Genomic DNA, 12,500 nt, shown 5'->3' with positions numbered 1-12,500 from the left:
CCAAAAAAAAGGCGGAAATTTGACTAAGTGCCTAGGAGCATTTCCCTTTAAGAAGGCCGACGTGCTATGGTTCTCCACCTGGGTCAGGAAAGCAAAATTGTCCCTCTCCTCGCTGGAAGTCCAAAAAAAAGGCGTGAATTTGACTAAGTGCCTAGGAGCATTTCCCTTTAAGAAGGCCGACGTGCTATGGTTCTCCACCTGGGTCAGGAAAGCAAAATTGTCCCTCTCCTCGCTGGAAGTCCAAAAAAAAGGCGTGAATTTGACTAAGTGCCTAGGAGCATTTCCCTTTAAGAAGGCCGACGTGCTATGGTTCTCCACCTGGGTCAGGAAAGCAAAATTGTCCCTCTCCTCGCTGGAAGTCCAAAAAAAAGGCGTGAATTTGACTAAGTGCCTAGGAGCATTTCCCTTTAAGAAGGCCGACGTGCTATGGTTCTCCACCCGGGTGCGGAAAGCAAAATTAGTCCCTCTCCTCGCTGGAAGTCCAAAAAAAAGGCGGAAATTTGACTAAGTGCCTAGGAGGATGTCCCTTTAAGAAGGCTGACCTGCTATGGTTCTCCACCTGGGTCTGGAACGCCAAATTAGTCCCTCTCCTCGCTGGAAGTCCAAAAAAAAGGCGGAAATTTGACTAAGTGCCTAGGAGGATGTCCCTTTAAGAAGGCCGACGTGCTATGGTTCTCCACCTGGGTCAGGAAAGCAAAATTGTCCCTCTCCTCGCTGGAAGTCCAAAAAAAAGGCGTGAATTTGACTAAGTGCCTAGGAGCATTTCCCTTTAAGAAGGCCGACGTGCTATGGTTCTCCACCCGGGTACGGAAAGCAAAATTAGTCCCTCTCCTCGCTGGAAGTCCAAAAAAAAGGCGTGAATTTGACTAAGTGTCTAGGAGGATGTCCCTTTAAGAAGGCCGACGTCCCTTGGTTCTCCACCTGGGTACGGAACGCCAAATTAGTCCCTCTCCTCGCTGGAAGTAGTCAAAAAAAGGCGGAAATTTGACTAAGTGTCATTATTTTAGAGTACCAGGCCTCTATAGAAAAGTTTGGTTTTTTGTCTATGTGTCATCATTTTAGAGTACCAGGCCTCTAGAGAAAAGTTTGGTTTTTTGTCTATGTGTCATCATTTTAGAGTACCAGGGCTCTATAGAAAAGTTTGGTAAATTTGACTAAGTGTCTAGGAGCATTTCCCTTTAAGAAGGCCGACGTGCTATGGTTCTCCACCTGGGTCAGGAAAGCAAAATTGTCCCTCTCCTCGCTGGAAGTCCAAAAAAAAGGCGTGAATTTGACTAAGTGCCTAGGAGGATGTCCCTTTAAGAAGGCCGACGTGCTATGGTTCTCCACCTGGGTCTGGAACGCCAAATTAGTCCCTCTCCTCGCTGGAAGTCCAAAAAAAAGGCGTGAATTTGACTAAGTGCCTAGGAGCATTTCCCTTTAAGAAGGCCGACGTGCTATGGTTCTCCACCTGGGTCAGGAAAGCAAAATTGTCCCTCTCCTCGCTGGAAGTCCAAAAAAAAGGCGTGAATTTGACTAAGTGCCTAGGAGCATTTCCCTTTAAGAAGGCCGACGTGCTATGGTTCTCCACCTGGGTCAGGAAAGCAAAATTGTCCCTCTCCTCGCTGGAAGTCCAAAAAAAAGGCGTAAATTTGACTAAGTGCCTAGGAGGATGTCCCTTAAAGAAGGCCGACGTGCTATGGTTCTCCACCTGGGTCTGGAACGCCAAATTAGTCCCTCTCCTCGCTGGAAGTCCAAAAAAAAAGGTGTAAATTTGACTAAGTGTCTAGGAGCATTTCCCTTTAAGAAGGCCGACCTGCTATGGTTCTCCACCTGGGTACAGAACGCAAATTAGTCCCTCTCCTCGCTGGAAGTCCAAAAAAAAGGCGGAAATTTGACTAAGTGCCATCATTTTAGAGTACCAGGCCTCTATAGAAAAGTTTGGTTTTTTGTCTATGTGTCATCATTTTAGAGTACCAGGGCTATATAGAAAAGTTTGGTAAATTTGACTAAGTGTCTAGGAGCATTTCCCTTTAAGAAGGCCGACCTGCTATGGTTCTCCACCTGGGTACATAACGCCAAATTAGTCCCTCTCCTCGCTGGAAGTCAAAAAAAAAGGCGTGAATTTGACTAAGTGCCTAGGAGGATGTCCCTTTAAGAAGGCCGACGTGCTATGGTTCTCCACCTGGGTCAGGAAAGCAAAATTGTCCCTCTCCTCGCTGGAAGTCCAAAAAAAAGGCGTGAATTTGACTAAGTGCCTAGGAGGATGTCCCTTTAAGAAGGCCGACGTGCTATGGTTCTTCACCTGGGTCAGGAAAGCAAAATTGTCCCTCTCCTCGCTGGAAGTCCAAAAAAAAGGTGTAAATTTGACTAAGTGTCTAGGAGCATGCGTGAATTTGACTAAGTGTCTAGGAGGATGTCCCCTTAAGAAGGCCGACGTGCCTTGGTTCTCTACCTGGGTACGGAACGCCAAATTAGTCCCTCTCCTCGCTGGAAGTCCAAAAAAAAGGCGTGAATTTGACTAAGTGCCTAGGAGGATGTCCCTTTAAGAAGGCCGACGTGCTATGGTTCTCCACCTGGGTCAGGAAAGCAAAATTGTCCCTCTCCTCGCTGGAAGTCCAAAAAAAAAAGGTGTAAATTTGACTAAGTGTCTAGGAGCATTTCCCTTTAAGAAGGCCGACCTGCTATGGTTCTCCACCTGGGTCAGGAACGCCAAATTGTCCCTCTCCTCGCTGGAAGTCCAAAAAAAAGGCGTGAATTTGACTAAGTGCCTAGGAGCATTTCCCTTTAAGAAGGCCGACGTGCTATGGTTCTCCACCCGGGTACGGAAAGCAAAATTAGTCCCTCTCCTCGCTGGAAGTCCAAAAAAAAGGCGTAAATTTGACTAAGTGCCTAGGAGGATGTCCCTTTAAGAAGGCTGACCTGCTATGGTTCTCCACCCGGGTGCGGAAAGCAAAATTAGTCCCTCTCCTCGCTGGAAGTCCAAAAAAAAGGCGGAAATTTGACTAAGTGCCTAGGAGGATGTCCCTTTAAGAAGGCTGACCTGCTATGGTTCTCCACCCGGGTACGGAAAGCAAAATTAGTCCCTCTCCTCGCTGGAAGTCCAAAAAAAAGGCGGAAATTTGACTAAGTGCCTAGGAGGATGTCCCTTTAAGAAGGCTGACCTGCTATGGTTCTCCACCCGGGTACGGAAAGCAAAATTAGTCCCTCTCCTCGCTGGAAGTCCAAAAAAAAGGCGGAAATTTGACTAAGTGCCTAGGAGGATGTCCCTTTAAGAAGGCTGACCTGCTATGGTTCTCCACCCGGGTACGGAAAGCAAAATTAGTCCCTCTCCTCGCTGGAAGTCCAAAAAAAAGGCGTGAATTTGACTAAGTGCCTAGGAGCATTTCCCTTTAAGAAGGCCGACGTGCTATGGTTCTCCACCCGGGTCCGGAACTCAAAATTAGTCCCTCTCCTAGTTGGAAGTCATCAAAAAAAGGCGGAAATTTGACTAAGTGCCATCATTTTAGAGTACCAGGACTATAGCTGGGGAATTGGAGCCCTCTGGTGGACACTCGCTGCAAATGCACCCTGAATTAAACACATTATTTCCAGTTCTTTTGGTGTTCCCGGGGAATGAGAGGCCTTTTGTGGGCCAGAAAGAGTGGGGGACCCTTGGAGCCCCTATTTTCAGACAGTTTGGCTTATTTCGGTGACGCCGGGGCGTCCATCAGGTCTTCCCGGGGAATGAGAGGCCTTTTGTGGCCATATGTCAACAAAAGAGTGGGGAAATGGAGCCCTCCGGTGGACTCCCGCTGCAAATGCACCCCCCAAATTAAATACATTAATTCCAGGCCTTTTGGGGCCCTATATTCAGACGGTGTGTAGCCCTCCAGTGGACTCCCGCCTCCAATGCACCCCCCAAATTAAAGACATCACCCCCCAAATTAAAGGCATCATTTTCAGTTCTTTTGGGGCCCTATTTTCAGACAGTTTGGCGGATTTCCTTGACGCCGGGGAGTCCTACAGGTGTTCCCGGGGAATGAGAGGCCTTTTGTGGGCCAGAAAGAGTGGGGAACCCTTGGAGCCCCTATTTTCAGACAGTTTGGCTTATTTCGGTGACGCCGGGGCGTCCATCAGGTCTTCCCGGGGAATGAGAGGCCTTTTGTGGCCATATGTCAACAAAAGAGTGGGGAAATGGAGCCCTCCGGTGGACTCCCGCTGCAAATGCACCCCCCAAATTAAATACATTAATTCCAGGCCTTTTGGGGCCCTATATTCAGACGGTGTGGAGCCCTCCAGTGGACTCCCGCCTCCAATGCACCCCCATAATTACCGACATCACCCCCCAAATTAAACACATTATTTCCAGTTCTTTTGGGCCCCTATTTTCAGCCGGTTTGGCGTATTTCCTTGACGCCGGGGAGTCCTACAGGTGTTCCCGGGGAATGAGAGGCCTTTTGTGGGCCAGAAAGAGTGGGGAACCCTTGGAGCCCCTATTTTCAGACAGTTTGGCTTATTTCGGTGACGCCGGGGCGTCCATCAGGTCTTCCCGGGGAATGAGAGGCCTTTTGTGGCCATATGTCAACAAAAGAGTGGGGAAATGGAGCCCTCCGGTGGACTCCCGCTGCAAATGCACCCCCCAAATTAAATACATTAATTCCAGGCCTTTTGGGGCCCTATATTCAGACGGTGTGGAGCCCTCCAGTGGACTCCCGCCTCCAATGCACCCCCATAATTACCGACATCACCCCCCAAATTAAACACATTATTTCCAGTTCTTTTGGGCCCCTATTTTCAGCCGGTTTGGCGTATTTCCTTGACGCCGGGGAGTCCTACAGGTGTTCCCGGGGAATGAGAGGCCTTTTGTGGGCCAGAAAGAGTGGGGAACACTTGGAGCCCCTATTTTCAGACAGTTTGCCGTATTTCGGTGACGCCGGGGCGTCCGTCAGGTCTTCCCGGGGAATGTGAGGCCTTTCGTGGGCCATATTTTCAGACAGATTGGCCTGTTTCAGTGACGCCGAGGCGTCCATCAGGTCTTCCCGGGGAGTGTGAGGCCTTTTGGGGCCCTATTTTCAGACAGAAAAAAAAGAAAAGTAACCCTTACACTACAAAGGACAGCGGGGAAACGCCCCCCCAGCAAAGTCACAGGGGAAGTGGGGTAGACAAGTGGAGAGTGTCTGGGGAAAAGTCCACAAAATGATCAAAAATCACACACAGGTACGAGTGCCACAAGTCCCGCCGCGTCCCACCCGAGTCCGAGGTGCCCCCCACATGCCCAAAACGCACCCAGCAAAGGCGCACTGTGAGTGGGGAAGAAAAGTTGGAAAAGTGGGCAAAAGTCCCGAATTTGATCCAAAATTATACCCAGGTTCGAGTCCCACAAGTCCCGCCGCGTTCCACCAGGGTTCCAGGGTGCCTGACATGTCCACGACGCACCCAGCAAAGGCGCACTGTGATTGGGAAGAAAAGTTGGAAAAGTGGGCAAAAGTCCGGAAAATGACCAAAAACCACACCCAGGTTAGAGCCCCACACGTCCTGCAGTCGCACCCGAGTCCTGGGATGCCCAACATGTCCAAAAAAATCAAAAAAAGCCCAAAAAATCAAAAAAATCCCCGGGCCGTATCTTGGACGCCGGCGTACCGCGTTCGGCCCTCGTGCCGTAGTTTGGCGACCGATTGTAAAAATTTGCCGCGACCGGCTAGTTTTTTTCCTTGGAGTAAATAGAGAGTAGATCCAGCAGAAAATATGCACTATAAACAAAGAGAGGGAGTTTGGAGGGGGGCAAAAACGCCCTCTTGGAACTTTTGCAGCAGCACACATCAAACTAGCGGGGAGAAGGCATGCATACCAAAAGTCCACGAAATGATCAAAAATCACACCCAGGTTCGAGTCCCACAAGTCCCGCCGCGTTCCACCAGGGTTCCGGGGTGCCTACAATGTCCACGACGCACCCAGCAAAGGCATCACACCCAGGTTCGAGTCCCACAAGTCCCGCCGCGTTCCACCAGTGTCTCGGGGTGCCTACAATGTCCACGACGCACCCAGCAAAGGCGCACTGTGATTGGGAAGAAAAGTTGGGAAAGTGGGCAAAAGTCCCGAATTTGGTCCAAAATCACACCCAGGTTCGAGTCCCACAAGTCCCGCCGCGTTCCACCAGTGTCTCGGGGTGCCTACAATGTCCACAACTTACCCAGCAAAGGCGCACTGTGATTGGGAAGAAAAGTTGGGAAAGTGGGCAAAAGTCCCGAATTTGGTCCAAAATCACACCCAGGTTCGAGTCCCACAAGTCCCGCCGCGTTCCACCAGTGTCTCGGGGTGCCTACAATGTCCACAACGCACCCAGCAAAGGCGCACTGTGATTGGGAAGAAAAGTTGTGAAAGTGGGCAAAAGTCCCGAATTTGGTCCAAAATCACACCCAGGTTCGAGTCCCACAAGTCCCGCCGCGTTCCACCAGTGTCTCGGGGTGCCTACAATGTCCACAACGCACCCAGCAAAGGCGCACTGTGATTGGGAAGAAAAGTTGGGAAAGTGGGCAAAAGTCCCGAATTTGGTCCAAAATCACACCCAGGTTCGAGTCCCACAAGTCCCGCCGCGTTCCACCAGGGTTCCGGGGTGCCTACAATGTCCACAACGCACCCAGCAAAGGCGCACTGTGATTGGGAAGAAAAGTTGGGAAAGTGGGCAAAAGTCCCGAATTTGGTCCAAAATCACACCCAGGTTCGAGTCCCACAAGTCCCGCCGCGTTCCACCAGGGTTCCGGGGTGCCTACAATGTCCACGACGCACCCAGCAAAGGCGCACTGTGATTGGGAAGAAAAGTTGGGAAAGTGGGCAAAAGTCCCGAATTTGGTCCAAAATCACACCCAGGTTCGAGTCCCACAAGTCCCGCCGCGTTCCACCAGGGTTCCGGGGTGCCTACAATGTCCACGACGCACCCAGTAAAGGCGCACTGTGATTGGGAAGAAAAGTTGGGAAAGTGGGCAAAAGTCCCGAATTTGGTCCAAAATCACACCCAGGTTCGAGTCCCACAAGTCCCGCCGCGTTCCACCAGGGTTCCGGGGTGCCTACAATGTCCACGACGCACCCAGCAAAGGCGCACTGTGATTGGGAAGAAAAGTTGGGAAAGTGGGCAAAAGTCCCGAATTTGGTCCAAAATCACACCCAGGTTCGAGTCCCACAAGTCCCGCCGCGTTCCACCAGGGTTCCGGGGTGCCTACAATGTCCACGACGCACCCAGCAAAGGCGCACTGTGATTGGGAAGAAAAGTTGGGAAAGTGGGCAAAAGTCCCGAATTTGGTCCAAAATCACACCCAGGTTCGAGTCCCACAAGTCCCGCCGCGTTCCACCAGGGTTCCGGGGTGCCTACAATGTCCACGACGCACCCAGTAAAGGCGCACTGTGATTGGGAAGAAAAGTTGGGAAAGTGGGCAAAAGTCCCGAATTTGGTCCAAAATCACACCCAGGTTCGAGTCCCACAAGTCCCGCCGCGTTCCACCAGGGTTCCGGGGTGCCTACAATGTCCACGACGCACCCAGCAAAGGCGCACTGTGATTGGGAAGAAAAGTTGGGAAAGTGGGCAAAAGTCCCGAATTTGGTCCAAAATCACACCCAGGTTCGAGTCCCACAAGTCCCGCCGCGTTCCACCAGGGTTCCGGGGTGCCTACAATGTCCACGACGCACCCAGCAAAGGCGCACTGTGATTGGGAAGAAAAGTTGGGAAAGTGGGCAAAAGTCCCGAATTTGGTCCAAAGTCACACCCAGGTTCGAGTCCCACAAGTCCCGCCGCGTTCCACCAGGGTTCCGGGGTGCCTACAATGTCCACAACTTACCCAGCAAAGGCGCACTGTGATTGGGAAGAAAAGTTGGGAAAGTGGGCAAAAGTCCCGAATTTGGTCCAAAGTCACACCCAGGTTCGAGTCCCACAAGTCCCGCCGCGTTCCACCAGGGTTCCGGGGTGCCTACAATGTCCACGACTTACCCAGCAAAGGCGCACTGTGATTGGGAAGAAAAGTTGGGAAAGTGGGCAAAAGTCCCGAATTTGGTCCAAAATCACACCCAGGTTCGAGTCCCACAAGTCCCGCCGCGTTCCACCAGTGTCTCGGGGTGCCTACAATGTCCACAACGCACCCAGCAAAGGCGCACTGTGATTGGGAAGAAAAGTTGGGAAAGTGGGCAAAAGTCCCGAATTTGGTCCAAAATCACACCCAGGTTCGAGTCCCACAAGTCCCGCCGCGTTCCACCAGTGTCTCGGGGTGCCTACAATGTCCACAACGCACCCAGCAAAGGCGCACTGTGATTGGGAAGAAAAGTTGGGAAAGTGGGCAAAAGTCCCGAATTTGGTCCAAAATCACACCCAGGTTCGAGTCCCACAAGGCCCGCCGCGTTCCACCAGGGTTCCGGGGTGCCTACAATGTCCACGACTTACCCAGCAAAGGCGCACTGTGATTGGGAAGAAAAGTTGGGAAAGTGGGCAAAAGTCCCGAATTTGGTCCAAAATCACACCCAGGTTCGAGTCCCACAAGTCCCGCCGCGTTCCACCAGTGTCTCGGGGTGCCTACAATGTCCACAACTTACCCAGCAAAGGCGCACTGTGATTGGGAAGAAAAGTTGGGAAAGTGGGCAAAAGTCCCGAATTTGGTCCAAAATCACACCCAGGTTCGAGTCCCACAAGTCCCGCCGCGTTCCACCAGTGTCTCGGGGTGCCTACAATGTCCTCAACTTACCCAGCAAAGGCGCACTGTGAATGGGAAGAAAAGTTGGGAAAGTGGGCAAAAGTCCCGAATTTGGTCCAAAATCACACCCAGGTTCGAGTCCCACAAGTCCCGCCGCGTTCCACCAGGGTTCCGGGGGTGCCTGGCATGTCCACAACTTACCCAGCAAAGGTGCACTGTGATTGGGAAGAAAAGTTGGGAAAGTGGGCAAAAGTCCCGAATTTGGTCCAAAATCACACCCAGGTTCGAGTCCCACAAGTCCCGCCGCGTTCCACCAGTGTCTCGGGGTGCCTACAATGTCCTCAACTTACCCAGCAAAGGCGCACTGTGAATGGGAAGAAAAGTTGGGAAAGTGGGCAAAAGTCCCGAATTTGGTCCAAAATCACACCCAGGTTCGAGTCCCACAAGTCCCGCCGCGTTCCACCAGGGTTCCGGGGGTGCCTGGCATGTCCACAACTTACCCAGCAAAGGTGCACTGTGATTGGGAAGAAAAGTTGGGAAAGTGGGCAAAAGTCCCGAATTTGGTCCAAAATCACACCCAGGTTCGAGTCCCACAAGTCCCGCCGCGTTCCACCAGTGTCTCGGGGTGCCTACAATGTCCTCAACTTACCCAGCAAAGGCGCACTGTGAATGGGAAGAAAAGTTGGGAAAGTGGGCAAAAGTCCCGAATTTGGTCCAAAATCACACCCAGGTTCGAGTCCCACAAGTCCCGCCGCGTTCCACCAGGGTTCCGGGGGTGCCTGGCATGTCCACAACTTACCCAGCAAAGGTGCACTGTGATTGGGAAGAAAAGTTGGGAAAGTGGGCAAAAGTCCCGAATTTGGTCCAAAATCACACCCAGGTTCGAGTCCCACAAGTCCCGCCGCGTTCCACCAGGGTTCCGGGGTGCCTACAATGTCCACAACGCACCCAGCAAAGGCGCACTGTGAGTGGGCAAGAAAAGTTGGGAAAGTGGGCAAAAGTCCCGAATTTGGTCCAAAATCACACCCAGGTTCGAGTCCCACAAGTCCCGCCGCGTTCCACCAGGGTTCCGGGGTGCCTACAATGTCCACAACGCACCCAGCAAAGGCGCACTGTGATTGGGAAGAAAAGTTGGGAAAGTGGGCAAAAGTCCCGAATTTGGTCCAAAATCACACCCAGGTTCGAGTCCCACAAGTCCCGCCGCGTTCCACCAGGGTTCCGGGGTGCCTACAATGTCCACAATTCACCCAGCAAAGGCGCACTGTGATTGGGAAGAAAAGTTGGGAAAGTGGGCAAAAGTCCCGAATTTGGTCCAAAATCACACCCAGGTTCGAGTCCCACAAGTCCCGCCGCGTTCCACCAGGGTTCCGGGGTGCCTGACATGTCCACGACGCACCCAGCAAAGGCGCACTGTGATTGGGAAGAAAAGTTGGGAAAGTGGGCAAAAGTCCCGAATTTGGTCCAAAATCACACCCAGGTTCGAGTCCCACAAGTCCCGCCGCGTTCCACCAGTGTCTCGGGGTGCCTACAATGTCCACAACTTACCCAGCAAAGGCGCACTGTGATTGGGAAGAAAAGTTGGGAAAGTGGGCAAAAGTCCCGAATTTGGTCCAAAATCACACCCAGGTTCGAGTCCCACAAGTCCCGCCGCGTTCCACCAGGGTTCCGGGGTGCCTACAATGTCCACGACGCACCCAGCAAAGGCGCACTGTGATTGGGAAGAAAAGTTGGGAAAGTGGGCAAAAGTCCCGAATTTGATCCAAAATTATGCCCGGGTTGGAGTACCACGAGTCCGGCCGCGTTCCACCGGTGTCCCGGGGGTGCCTGGCATGTCCACAACTTACCCAGCAAAGGCGCACTGTGATTGGGAAGAAAAGTTGGGAAAGTGGGCAAAAGTCCCGAATTTGATCCAAAATTATGCCCGGGTTGGAGTACCACGAGTCCGGCCGCGTTCCACCGGTGTCCCGGGGGTGCCTGGCATGTCCACAACGCACCCAGCAAAGGCGCACTGTGATTGGGAAGAAAAGTTGGGAAAGTGGGCAAAAGTCCCGAATTTGATCCAAAATTATGCCCGGGTTGGAGTACCACGAGTCCGGCCGCGTTCCACCGGTGTCCCGGGGGTGCCTGCCATGTCCACAACTTACCCAGCAAAGGCGCACTGTGATTGGGAAGAAAAGTTGGGAAAGTGGGCAAAAGTCCCGAATTTGATCCAAAATTATGCCCGGGTTGGAGTACCACGAGTCCGGCCGCGTTCCACCGGTGTCCCGGGGGTGCCTGCCATGTCCACAACTTACCCAGCAAAGGCGCACTGTGATTCAGAAGAAAAGTTGGGAAAGTGGGCAAAAGTCCCGAATTTGATCCAAAATTATGCCCGGGTTGGAGTACCACGAGTCCGGCCGCGTTCCACCGGTGTCCCGGGGGTGCCTGGCATGTCCACAACTTACCCAGCAAAGGCGCACTGTGATTGGGAAGAAAAGTTGGGAAAGTGGGCAAAAGTCCCGAATTTGATCCAAAATTATGCCCGGGTTGGAGTACCACGAGTCCGGCCGCGTTCCACCGGTGTCCCGGGGGTGCCTGCCATGTCCACAACTTACCCAGCAAAGGCGCACTGTGATTCAGAAGAAAAGTTGGGAAAGTGGGGAAAAAAAGGACCGGAAAATATCCAAAATTATGCCCGGGTTGGAGTACCACGAGTCCGGCCGCGTTCCACCGGTGTCCCGGGGGTGCCTGGCACGTCCACAACTTACCCAGCAAAGGCGCACTGTCAGTGGGGAAGACCAAACATGTCTCGGATTTTTTCCAAGTACCTTAACGAGAGAGGCTAAAAAGCACCTGTTTTTACCTTCTCTCGTTGTTGTACTTAGAAAAAAAACGAGAAAAAAAAAAATCTGGGTTTTTTTCTAAGTACCTTAACGAGAGAGGCTAAAAAAAACCATTTTTTACCTTCTCTCGTTGTTGTACTTAGAAAAAAAACGAGAAAAAAATTTTTCCCCATTCATTTCAATGGGAGTTCATTTTTTTTTTGGGATTTTTTCTAAGTACCTTAACGAGAGAGGCTTAATTTTTCACCTACTTTTTACCTTCTCTCGATTTTTCGTTTTTTACCTGGTCGACCAAAACACCTCCATCTCGTTACTATGTGCACCATGTCTGACAGGCTGAAATCACAGGGAACGCGTCCGAGTCAAAGTGAGCTATTTTCGGACACAAATATGGTGTTTTTCCCCTCTATCCTCTGGTTCTTTTTTCAAACTGATCTTCCAGCATCTGAGCGACAGGGGCTCATGCAGACACCTGTGTCCGCCCGAGGGGCGCCTTCCCGGACACATATATGGTGCTTCCCCCCTCTTTACCCCGGTCCTTTTTCAAACTGATCTTCCAGCATCTGAGCGACAGGGGCTCATGCAGACACCTGTGTCCGCCCGAGGGGCGCCTTCCCGGACACATATATGGTGCTTCCCCCCTCTTTACCCCGGTCCTTTTTCAAACTGATCTTCCAGCATCTGAGCGACAGGGGCTCATGCAGACACCTGTGTCCGCCCGAGGGGCGCCTTCCCGGACACATATATGGTGCTTCCCCCCTCTTTACCCCGGTCCTTTTTCAAACTGATCTTCCAGCATCTGAGCGACAGGGGCTCATGCAGACACCTGTGTCCGCCCGAGGGGCGCCTTCCCGGACACATATATGGTGCTTCCCCCCTCTTTACCCCGGTCCTTTTTCAAACTGATCTTCCAGCTTCTGAGCGACAGGGGCTCATGCAGACACCTGTGTCCGCCTAAGGGGCGCTGTTTCGGACACATTTTCAACTTTTCCCGCATGAATGAAATCCTGGAACTGATTCCACCCAGGTACTTAGGACTTCCAGG

The sequence above is a fragment of the Nerophis lumbriciformis genome, unplaced genomic scaffold (genome assembly GCF_033978685.3).
Source record: "Nerophis lumbriciformis unplaced genomic scaffold, RoL_Nlum_v2.1 HiC_scaffold_87, whole genome shotgun sequence".
In the NCBI taxonomy this organism is placed as follows: Eukaryota; Metazoa; Chordata; class Actinopteri; order Syngnathiformes; family Syngnathidae; genus Nerophis; species Nerophis lumbriciformis.
The sequence above is the reverse complement of the archived record's forward strand: the minus strand, read 5'-3'. Positions refer to the sequence as shown.